Here is an 11,526-nt window from a genome sequence, read left to right on the forward strand (position 1 = left end):
GTGCGTCGTATTCAACATTCGCTGAGTTACCTAGGTAACAGTCGTATTATTATTATTTTTTTTTGCTTTTTTCCAACTTTTGATTCATGAATTGAACTTTAAAGCGACAATGTTTTCAATTTATTTGTGCTTGGCGTCAAATGTCAGTTTCGGTGGCGAAAAAAAATAAAAAATAAATTGAAATAAATATTGGTAATAATAATAATTAATTTTTAAAAACCAATAAATTAGTAGTGGGAAAATGATAAGCAAAAGGCACTTAAAACGCTTACAGCGTTCAGAGAGGAAATACCGTCCACAATCAACTTTCCGGTTTTAAGAGCTGAGCAACTGGAGGAGCTGAATGCGAAGATAGACAAGGAAAACCGCGCACTCTATGTAATACGATAACAAATATAATCGGAACTTAATAACTTAATTTTGTTAATTAATTACTCTTTAACTATCAGGTTAAGACTATGAAGTCTCTTCTGCAACCAGCAGGGGTTATTAGAAATTTAAAATTTGATGCAGGAATATAACGTAGATGGAATTCACGGTAAAAAATCTCTAAAAGGTTTAGACAACTTTTACGATGCGCTGATAGGTAAATCAATGAAATTTCTTATTGAAATACAGCTTAAAAATAGATGGCAGCGTTGACCGAATTAACTCGGATTAACTGCAGTTGATCCGGATGAAACCCGAGTTAATCCGGATTTACGCTACTGTCTGTTTAAACCATTAGGTACACATCCAATCCAAAAACGTTTTTAAATTGATTTTTCTCATTTTCAGAATCAATTCCAATTGGCGACAACTTAGGCCCGGCTGAGAAACAGTTACGGAAGGCAATACAGTTGCAAAAAAATAGATTCATAAAGGCAAAATGTATAAGCCAAAATAACCACGAAAAATAAATTTAATTTATATTACACAGACCAACAAGGAGCAACAGAAATGTGAGCAGTCATTTTGGACATACATATGTACATATGTACATACATATGGACATACATATAGTTCTATGTTGAATCTGAATTCGGCTGAATAATAGCGTCAGGATTTCGAGATACGTCGAAAATGGCTCATCTTATTTCTGTCGTTGTTTTTTTTTATTATCTTTTTAAATGTTCGTCAAATAAATGAATGGTAGCTAGTGAAGCAGTTCATGAGTGGAACTTACTAGCAAGGAATGAAACCGAAACCCAAACCGAAACCGTAACCGTTTAAAACCGTTTCGTTTTTTCAAAACCGAAACCGTAACCTTATCTTGACCTGAAAAGGAACGATACCGAAACCATTTCAATCACAGGTTTCAATCGGTTTCCAGAAATTTACAAAAATTATAAATAAAAATTTCTTTGAAATAAATGATTTATTTAACCAAAATCAGCAACATTTTGCTAAAATTCTTGTTAAGTAGTAAATAAGTATGGCAAGGTAACTTTTCGCAAAAATCTGCTGATGACTTTGTTGTTGTGAATCCATAATCGATTACTTATATTTAAGTAGTTTCTTTCCCGTACGCAATGCGAGATCCCGCGTGTGCCCAAAATAGCCTAGAAATCATGCCTGTACTCAACAAAATGGGTAATAGAGAGCGAAAATTCGAGCGTATTCGATCGTAAGTGTATTCTTCTTCCTGCCCGAAACAGCCCTAAATTTTCTCCGAGTAAAAATGGATAAAGTGTCAAAGTGCATATCAGCTGTATTGTGTTTACATGTTGCCTGCATTTACTTGGTGCTTTTAAGGAAAAGTGAATGGCCTGTTGATGTATTTTATATCTATGTACTTAAAATCAAATTTGTGAAACCAAAATTCAATTTCCAAGTGTTTGCATTTAATACCATGTTCTGACCGACAACCAAAACATTTTTCCTTCATTTTCTTTTCATTTACAACCTTTAACTTTCATTCTTATTTTGCTTTGGCTAGGCAATTAACAATAAATCCGAAATGGCGTATTAAAGATGATAAAATATGACTTCCACTTCGATAAATAATCGAAAAAAACTAGTGAAGACACCGATTGGAATGAGTGGAAAGTGAGTTTTCAAGTAGTTTTCAGCGAAAACTGGTTTTCGTTTAACAGATTTTATATGGACGAAAACACAAGTTTTAGGTCGAAAACCAGTTTTAGCAACGAAAACATGTTTCCGATGTCGGTCAGAACATGGTGTAAGTGACAAAAACAAGAACAACGTGAATCAGCTGTTTCTCGACTTGTGGGGACGAAATGTGGGTTTTTGCGTTTCCGTACTTATGAACTTTGTTCCATTTTTGAAAGAAAATGTTTCTCTTATTCTCTAATTACCAAATCCGGTCCGGATTGTTAGGGAAAGAACCTAGTGTTGATATTATCAGTGAACTGTAATTTTCGATTTTCGTTCCTCAACGTTTAAGACATTGTGATTTAAATAATATCAACAAAATTTCTGTGAAAAACCGAAACCGGAACGAAACCGAAACCAAAACCGAAATAAATTTTGAAGAACGAAACCAAAACCGAAACCGAAACACTTGGCAAAACCGAAACCCAAACCGGAACGTTATTTTGAATCGGTTTCATTCCTTGCTTAATAGTAGGTAATGAGATAGGTGGTGAATTGTAGTTAGTGAGTTAACTTCTGAATGGAAGCTAATGGTAACTAGTGAGATAGCTGATGAATGGTAATCTAATAGGTATAAATTGATGACTGCCTATGACATCCCCATGTTAAATTCATGGGTGAATTGCATTGCTGGTAATCTGGCGGGTAGCTAGTGGTGGTTACCAGTAGCGAGTGAATTCACTAGTGCCTCACTAGTGCTCGGTTCTAGAGGGAGGAAAGAGATATCCATATGTACATATACATATGTATATGTATGTATGTACAAGAAAGATAAATGCCAAATAAGTATGTATGTTAAACTGAAAGTTATTAAAAAATACTGCAATAAACTATTTCTAGTTTTAAATAAACTAATTCTGCTATTAAAAAAATCAAGCGAAAAAAATTAACTCCCCTTTATGAGACAGGTTCCACCGAGATTTGAACTCGGGTCGCAGGATTCAGAGTCCTGAGTGCTAACCACTACACCATGGAACCGTTGACCGCCTCGCGCGCCTAGAGTGATGCCACGATGATGTGGTAAGTACTTGAGTGAGGCGCAGTGCAAACAGGCAAGATATGTACATATTAGGGATGTGGCGAATGTGGAATTTTAGACATCCGCGGATGCGAATGCGGATGCGGATGTTTAAAAGCTAACATCCGCGGATGTGAATGCGAATGCAAATATTATGTATTTTTAGATTAGGTGATTTAGGTAAATAAAATATAGAAAGGTTAGTAATTTTTAATAATCTGCCCTGAGTTTTGCCCGAAAAAAATTCACCCGAAAATTTGTATTCCGCCCATAGTAAATATGTACATGAAAACTAGTACTTGAATTTAAAAATTGGAACATTGTACTTAATAAAACCTTTTTGAAGGGTCGTAAATCAAACCTGCGCCTCTAAATAACTACTCGCTAGAGGCGACAAATTGTAAATTCTTTTCGATTGACACTGCAACAGTTGAGAGGACTTTCAGTTATATTTATTTATTTTTATTGCGGTGCAATAATTTTGAGAATTTCATCGGGGCTGCAAATGTCGGATGTATGATCCTGACCTTCATCTTCACAATCTAGCATCATGGCACAATCGTTGTTTAAACAACGTTTTTTTCCACAGAATTCTTCATTCTCATTCTTTTGGTTGTTTCGGAATTTGGAGAACCTGTCACGTCATCAGCGTTTTTCGATTTTAGTTTTTGTAACTCATTTTTAATGCTTTCTTCTGTGACTGGTTAGATATACGTCTGTGCACTTGAACAATATTCCAGGGACCGAAAATAACAGTTATTTTTTCCGAGTTAAATTTGGCCTAATATTTTTCATTCCGAAATAAACGTCTTATCCGGATCATAAACCAACCGCTTATCCAAATTAAACAAATTTGGTATCATATGAAAGAGGACTGAAATAGCTTTTACACAAAAATAACGAATGAAGCTTACCATTTCTATTTATATTTTTTTATAACTTAATACTAAAGAAATTCATGTAAATACATACCTGACCCAATGTTTGTTCTATGGTAATTAATTAACATTTAGGACATTTCAGTTTTAAAGCTATTTCAGTCCTCTTTCATTGGATAACAAACTTGTTTAATTTGGATAAGCGGTTTGTTTGTTATCCGGAAAGTACATTTATTTCGGAATAAAAAATAAGTTTAGCTCGTAAAAAATATTACTATAATTTTCGGTCCCTTCAATATTCGCATTCGCAAAAGATCCGCATTGATTTTTGGGAATGCGAAAGCGAATGCGAATATTAAAATTAATGCGGAAGCTCCGCGGTTGCGAATGCGAATATTCGCAACAACCCTGGTACACATGTACATACATATGCATGTAGGTACCCTGTAGTCAAATGAACTAGTTGTAAACAACCTCACAACTACTTAGTATGAACCGCATCCGCATGCCCAACTAGTCAGCCAACTATCCTTTTGCCATGCAATCAAGTGGTATTTTTAACATGGGGATGTCCAACGAGATGGAAATTGTCAGATTTCGGCCAGAAATATACCAGTCTCGTACTAGTTCAAAATAGACAGAAAAATACTGTTCCAATTGTGGCCCAAAACCACTACTTTGGAAGTCAAAAAACAAAATGAATTCAACAATATACCCCTTATCACCCTTAGATTTTCCAATAATTAGTGTTAAATTATTTGAGTATATATATATTATATGATATTAAAAGTAAAAGCTTTCAGGTACAATAAATAGATACTATATTTTTATCTTTTTTAATAATATTGAATATGGAAAGAAAACATTTTAGTTAAAAATAAAACGAATACTTGAGTTAATTTTTGAGTGTACTAAAATTAAAATAAAAGTTTTCATTAAAATAAATTAAATTCATTAACTATTTCAGTCGTTTCTTTTTAAAATTTTTTAAAAGTAATAACTAATGTTTAAAATTTGAGATTTGGATATAAAAAAAAAATAAATAAATAATTCAAGCAGTTATTAAATATTCTTAACTTTTGTCTATACTTTGGATTGATAATTTAAATTAATCAAATAATTATATTAATCGTGTAAGTAAAAAAAGTCAAACATAATTAATTAAAGTAATCGTTGACGAGTGCGGACGTGCTTTTACTTAGCTCTGTCATTATCAGTTTTCTTACGATGTCTTTGTGTGGTAATTGCGGTGCGCAGTGTGTAGGAGGTGATGCTGTTGCTTGCGGTCTTTGTTTACACAATTTCCATATTAAATGTGTTAAACTAAACTCGGCATGTTTAAAACTTTTGAAATCCAACAAAAACCTACTATTCAAATGTGACACTTGCTGTTCTGTTTATAATTCGTCTTGCTTAGCCAAGTTTGAAAATGCTTTCCGCGCATTAAAGGAGTTTCAAGACGATTTATGTGGTGAAAAAATCGCTGACCTCGTTGGATTGACAGTGGGCACGAGTTCTTCTGCTTCTAGTAGTGCAGAATCGGCTAATGGTGTTGTTGCTGAACTCGCTACTGAGCTTAATGCAAATTTCTCTGCTGTGAGTGATGCTGACCAGTGTTGCCGCGAAACATTTTTAGTGGTAGCTAAATTCCAGCTAAAAAAGGGCTAAAAAAGAGCTAAAAATCGTTGTTGTGGCTAAAAATGGTAGCTAAATTTTTTTACCTACATCTTATATATAAAAATAAGTGCACGTTTTTGGTGTGACCTCATAACTTGAGAACAGCTTCACCGAATTCAACCAAATTTATATGGCATATTCGATTTATCATGCAGATGGTTTATGCGAAGTTTTCCCGAATTCGGAAGAGGGGGCGTGGCACCACCCATACTAACTAAAATATAAAAATATTCAGGCTATCATGCATATGGTTTATGTGAAGTTTGCCCGAATTCGTAAAAGGGGGTGTGGCACCTTCCATACTAACTAAAATTTTGTTGTTGTATATCTCTTGAAATATTTGTCGTAGAGTACTGGAAGTTGGTATAGAGGTATAACAAATAATTCCATACTCATGGATAAAAATGGGCGGTATTGGAAAAGAGGGCGTGGTACCTCACATCTTATATATAAAGAATAAGTGCAAGATTTCAACCAAATTTATACGGCATAGTCGGGCTATTATGCAGATGGTTTGGGTTAAGTTTCCCCGAATTCGGAAAAGGGGGCGTGGCACCACCCATACTAACAAAAATTTTTTTCTGGTATATCTCTTGAAATATTTGTGGTAGATTACTGGAATTTGTAGCTAGCTATACGTGGCCTGTTCAAGAGTTGGCAATCCAAATTGTTTATTTATTCATACCCAAGATGGAAAAACAAAAAATGTTGTATATCCAAATGTGTTGGATTAAGATTTAAAATAAAGAATCAAAAATTTTGAAATAAAACAAATGATAAATTTTCATATAGAAAAATTCTAGGACTTTTCATTCGTTTTTCAATATTTGGTGTAGAGAAGCACTGCTAGTAAAATATGTAAATATACACGCAAACATTTTCTATAATTACTGGTATACAACAACAATGAACTCTGAAAAGAATTAATATTTTATTCAACAAAAAAACTTTTAGTGTAACACATAATTTAATGTATAGTTAAATCGTTAACGGATACGATAACGGCCCAGAAACGTAAGGAACATAGATAGACATATGTTTACTTGCCTTAAAGGAAAGGCGTTCGCTTTATGAGCGAAGAGTTAAATTCATGAAAATCATAAAAAAAAATTTTAATGTCAATGATGAATAAATTTTAAAAAGGGCTAAAAAAAGGGCTAGGGGCAATTTCAAATTTTTGTGGCCAAAAAAAAATTTGGTAGCCAAATTTAGCCACCAAAGGGCTAAAACGGCAACACTGATGCTGACCATAACAATTGCGCTTCGCCTGCAATTCAACGCAGCATTGGAGAGGAGAGTGGTTCTAATGTTATTGCTCAGACAGCAGTTAGTGGTTCTCTTAACCTACCTGCTGTCTCTTCTGTGGTTGTGTCTGATAACCTGGCAGCTTCGGGTAATGCTAATGATGTGCTTTCTCAACAACAAGTAAATAATGAAAGCGAATGTGAAGATAATACTGTGTGGACGAAAGTAAACAACAAACGGCGTAATAACAATGTGGTTGTTGTTGGGTCTAATGTTAGCACGGAGTTGTGTGTAGCTGATCGTATGAAGTGGGCGCATTTGTCGTCATTCGACCCTAAAGTCACTGCTGATGACATTATCAATTATGTGTGTAAACATGTAAAAATTGAGAGAAAGGCTATCTCTTGCTATGCATTAATTAAAAAAGATGACCCAGCAGAAAATCGTACACATGTTAACTTCAGGTTGGGTGTTCTATCTGCCGAGTTTCCTAGTATTCTCGATGCGAAAATTTGGCCTTTGAATGTAAAGGTAAAACCTTTTAATTTTTTTTCGGAAACGGGGAGGTCGAACCCAAAGGTCTTAACTGCTATGAATGGAAATGCTTCTCCGGAATCTAGTGCTGAGCTAAAAATCTACTACCAAAACATTTCTGGCTTAAGAACAAAATCGAAGACAGTATTTCAATTTAGTTCTCAAGAGGTTTATGACGTGCTGGTGATTGTCGAGACTTGGCTTAAATCGGATTTATATGATAGCGAGTTTTTCGATCCTAATTTATACAATGTGTTCCGTAAGGATCGGGATTCCATGAAAAATGGCTGTTCAAGAGGAGGTGGTGTTCTAATTGCAGTTCGACGTAAATTCCGTGCAACAATGGTTGACCTTGGAAATGATGACACCTTGCTCGACCAAGTTTGCGTTCGAATCAAAGGAATGAAATCTCGAAATTTTCTATATGTATTTGCTTCATATATTCCACCAAATAGTAACTTTGAGTTATACAAAGCGCATGTAGATAATGTAATTGGGCTATCCCTTGATCTTAAAAATGACCATATTTGTGTTCTGGGTGATTTTAATCTCAGTGACATAGTTTGGTGTAGTAAGTCTGATAACGCGCTTCTTTTTCCAAGTAACATTACCGTTGAGCGTGAGTCTTACTGTATTGACAATTTCCTCAGTGTAAATCTCATTCAAGTAAACTTTATTTTTAATGATTTAAATAGATTATTAGATCTTATATACATCAGTGATAATGTTGATTTTTGTATATAAATGCAGTTCGCCGATTTCCGAAGCTACTATGCACCATGTGCCTTTAGAAATCGGGCTAAAATTTTATGTTTTTTCGGAAATCGTGGCTGATGTAAGTAGTGACTTCGATTATGCGTCTTGTGATTTTCCAGCTCTTAATAAGTCGATTTCTGAAATTAATTGGGATGAACTTCTTTTGGACTCGGAGGTTCATAGCTGCTATTCAACTTTTAAATTAAAAGTCAATGAATTCTGTTTAAATAACATACCTATAAAACGAAAGCGATCTTATAAGTCACCTTGGTATAATAGAGCTTTAATGAATTTAAAAAACATTAAAAACAAATACCTTAAGAAGTTCAAATCAACTAGAATCCAAGCATTCTTTGTAAAATTTCAGCAATGTCAGAAAGAGTTTAAGTCATTAAATAATCTTCTGTACACAAAGTATATGAGGAGTACTGAGCGTAATATTAAAGCTAACCCGAAATCTTTCTGGGGCTTCGTAAAATCGAAAAAAGTTTCTAGTATACCTAGTTCATTATTTTTAGATAACAAGTCGGCTAATACTCCTGTTGAGGCCGCTAATCTTTTTGCGGAATATTTTGTCTCTAATTTTGTTGAAGACGATGTGATTTCTCCTGACTTTTCATCTGAAATACCCCCTTCTATGAATCTAGGGACTTTGCATATATCCTCTGATGAAGTTTCAAGGGCGATGCTTTCTCTCAATACTTCGCCAAAATCGGACGCAGACGGCCTATCAGCTCTTTTTTTAAGAGCCTGCCCAGCGTTGTCATATCCTTTACACTTGATTTTCAACAAATCCCTTTCTTCCGGTATTTTTATTAATGAGTGGAAGATAACAACAATTACGCCACTTTTCAAAAATGGTAGTAAAAGTAATGTTCGTAATTATAGGCCAATTGCAAAACTATCAAATATTTCGAAGCTGTTTGAAAGTATTGTTAAGGACAAAATCTATTTCGCTGTAAAATCATTACTAAGCCCATACCAACATGGATTTATTTCTGGGCGCTCGACAGTCTCTAACTTAATGGTATTTAGCGATTTTTGCACCTCAGCGTTTTCGATTGGCTCGCAAGTGGATTGCATATATACTGACTTCTCTAAGGCGTTTGACAGAGTCTCCCACAGGATTCTGATCAGTAAGTTAGCTTGCCTTGGCTTCCATTCATCCGTTTTGCAATGGATAACGTCATATCTATCCAATCGTCGTTGTGCTGTCTCAATTGATTCCTCAACTTCGGACTTTTTTGTTGCCCCTTCTGGGGTTCCTCAAGGTAGCATTTTAGGCCCTCTACTTTTTGTTCTTTTTATAAATGACATTGGAAGTTGTTTTACCTTTTCAAATTATCTTCTTTTTGCTGATGATTTGAAAATTTTTACGATGGTTAACAATATGGAAGACTCAAGTAAGCTTCAAAGTGATTTGAACAGTCTTCATTTGTGGTGTGAAAAGTCGCGGCTGTCGTTGAACATTGCTAAGTGTTTTCACTTAACTTATACTAGGCGTCTTAATGCTACATCTACCCTTTATTTTATTGATAACTGTGTTTTAAACAAAGTTTTAGAGACTAAAGATCTTGGAGTGGTTTTCGAGTCAAAGTTTTCATTTAATAATCACATAAATTTCATTCTTTCAAAGGCTTATTCGGTATTGGGATTTATTCGACGTAGTTCCACTGATTTTTCTGATCCATACACTTTTAAGCTTCTTTTTACTTCTCTTGTACGCTCCAATTTAGAATATGCAGTAATTATCTGGAGACCCTATGATCAACAATCGATAAATAGGATCGAACGGGTTCAAAAGATATTTCTAAAGTATGCATTGCGTTCTTTACGGTTCGAGGATCCAATGCCACCGTACCAATCACGGCTATTGCTTATTGATCTATGCTTTCTAGAGAAAAGAAGGTCCATTCTAGCTCTCTCGTTTATTTTCAATATAGTTAATGGCAATGTCGATTGTCCAACTCTTCTAGAGCGAATAAATTTTAACGTTCCGCAAAGAAATCTGCGAAGCTTTCTTCCTTTTTACGTTGCTAGTTGCAGAACTAATTTTGAAAGTAATGCACCTATTACGCGTGCCTTAAAAGAATTTAATGACTTATCTTCTTTTAAATTATTTGATTTTTCCTTATCAAGATCTAACTTTGTGTTGATCTTAAATTCTATTATTTGATAAGTATGTATTAAATATAATTATTATTGTTTCTTTAGTCTGTAAGGTACTTTGTACTGTAGATTGAAAATAAATAAATAAATAATTGAAAATGATCAAAAATAACAAAATAATGATGTAATTAAAATTAACGAATTAATAAAAATTTTTTGTTTAAGTAATTAATTATTAATCATTAAAAAGGTGCTAATATCGGTATTTAGTCATTAAACGCTTATCCAAAAAAACATGCTTTAATTATTTAATTAATTAATTAATTTAATAATTAATCATTATGAATATTAATCATTATTTAACAGTTATGGTATAATTGCGAGTACGTACTCGCTTTAACGGTTTACAATATACCCAAATAAAAATTATAATATTTTGTGTACTCTATTGTATTTAACTGTCGAGGTCAAATAAAACAGGGCATGAATAAATCGTTTTGTACTTGGCAAAAGTCTGGTAATTTTCTGGTAACTTTTTTGAAAATAGTTGCCACCCTTTAAAAAATTCAAATTATTTAAAACTACTCAAATTATTTCAAAAAATAAATCAATTATTGCATATCCATTTGTCTATTCCTATCTCGATTCGTTTCGGCTATTAAAATCAACCGTTATGTGAACAAAATTATACTACTCTTGTGCACATGTGCGCTCGGGTATAATGTTTTTCTTTTTAGAAAATTAAATTTAAAAATTACAATAAAAAACTTAAATAAAAAATAGGTACTTAAAATAAAATAGGTACAATAAAAGAACCTAAATAACAAAAAAATACTTAAAAAAAAAATTAAAAATTTATATCCTCTGTCCGAGATTTGAACTCGGATCCCTCGTAAGGCGCGCCAGAGCTTTGCTCTTAACAAAATATTTGAAAGCGAACGAAGGGCTTTGTTGTGTTTGAAAATTTCATTTTGATACGATAAATTTAAGCATTCGAAATAGATAACACCTGTGGCGTGAGTGTTGTGAGGAAAAGTAATCGTATATATTTATTGTATATCAGTAATAATCTGCATTTATCACGCCAATAATAGCAATCAACACAGGAAAGTGTGAAGAAGTTTGCAGCCGTTTTCAATAAAATTATAAATTTCCAAGTAATAATGAGTTTTTTCAATTTATAAACAAATCTTATTGAAGTAATAATAATAAAAA

The 11,526-nt window shown here is 33.6% G+C and overlaps 1 protein-coding gene and 1 non-coding gene across 2 annotated transcripts in view; both read right to left on the reverse strand.

Moving 5' to 3' along the window:
• Positions 1–11,526, reverse strand: part of LOC118740683 (bone morphogenetic protein receptor type-1B-like) — a 740,115-nt gene that overhangs the window by 282,237 nt on the left and 446,352 nt on the right. The window lies entirely within an intron of this gene.
• Positions 3,001–3,072, reverse strand: Trnaq-cug. The gene has a single exon. It is a non-coding gene; the product is annotated as a tRNA-Gln (tRNA).

The sequence above is a fragment of the Rhagoletis pomonella genome, unplaced genomic scaffold (genome assembly GCF_013731165.1).
Source record: "Rhagoletis pomonella isolate Grant_MI unplaced genomic scaffold, Rhpom_1.0 Rhpom_scaffold_00006, whole genome shotgun sequence".
Classification (NCBI taxonomy): domain Eukaryota; kingdom Metazoa; phylum Arthropoda; class Insecta; order Diptera; family Tephritidae; genus Rhagoletis; species Rhagoletis pomonella.